This window comes from Bufo bufo, chromosome 9 (assembly GCF_905171765.1).
Source record: "Bufo bufo chromosome 9, aBufBuf1.1, whole genome shotgun sequence".
NCBI lineage: Eukaryota > Metazoa > Chordata > Amphibia > Anura > Bufonidae > Bufo > Bufo bufo.
The window spans coordinates 61,088,240-61,089,503 of NC_053397.1; positions in this window are offsets into that span (position 1 = coordinate 61,088,240).

The window sequence follows — 1,264 nt, forward strand, 5'->3', positions numbered from 1 at the left end:
TGGATTTAGGTCTGGAGACTGGCTAGGCCACTCCAGAACCTTGATATGCTTCTTACGGAGCCACTCCTTGGTTATCCTGGCAGTGTGCTTCGGGTCATTGTCATGTTGGAAGACCCAGCCATGACCCATCTTCAATGCTCTGACCTGAGGGAAGGAGGTTGTTGATCAAAATCTCACAATAAATGGCCCCATTCATCCTCTCCTTAAAGGGTTTCTACCACTTCGTTTCACATATTTAGCTATCAGACACTAGCGATCCGCTAGTGTCTGCTGTAACAAACCATCCTAATATAATAGGTTTTGGGGCAGCCGTTTCGCTAAAAAAAGAACTTATATCGATATGCTAATGAGCCTCTAGGTGCTATGGGGGCGTCATTAGCCCCTAGAGGCTCGGTCTACCTTCACAAACTGCCACCGCCCAGCGCGTCCCTCCAGCCCGCCCATCTCCTCCGGAATGCGATCCTCCCTGTGAGCGTATGCACAGACATCTCCACTGCGCCTGTTCCTCGGAGCACTATGACGTCATCGGCGCAGGCGCAATGGAGATGTCTAAGCAGGAAAGCGGTCAGACATTCATTGCGCATGTGCCGAATACATACGCTCACAGGGAGGATCGCATTCCGGAGGAGATGGGCGGGCTGGAGGGACGCGCTGGGCGGCGGCAGTTTGTGAAGGTAGACCGAGCCTCTAGGTGCTAATGACGCCCCTATAGCACCTAGAGGCTCATTAGCATATCAATATAAGTTCTTTTTTTAGCGAAACGGCTGCCCCAAAACCTATTATATTAGGATGGTTTGTTAGAGCAGACACTAGCGGATCGCTAGTGTCTGACAGCTAAATATGTGAAACGAAGTGGTAGAAACCCTTTAATACAGTGAAGTTGTCCAGTCCCCTTCACAGAAAAGCACCCCCAAAGCATGATGTTACCACCCCCATGCTTCACAGTAGGGATGGTGTTCTTGGGATGCAACTCATCCTTATTTTTCCTCCAAACACGATGAGTGAAGTTTAGACCAAAAAGTTCTCATCTGACCACATGACTTTCTCCCATGCCACCTCTTGATCATCCAGATGGTCATTGGCAAACTTCAGACGGGCCTGGATATGTGAGTACTTGAGCAGGGGAACCTTTCGTGCAATGCATGATTTGAAATCATGACGGCGTAGTGTTTTACCGACAGTGACCTTTGAAACTGTGGTCCCAGCTCTCTTCATGTCATTGACCAGCTCCTCCCTTGTAGTTCTGGGCTGATTCCTCACCTTT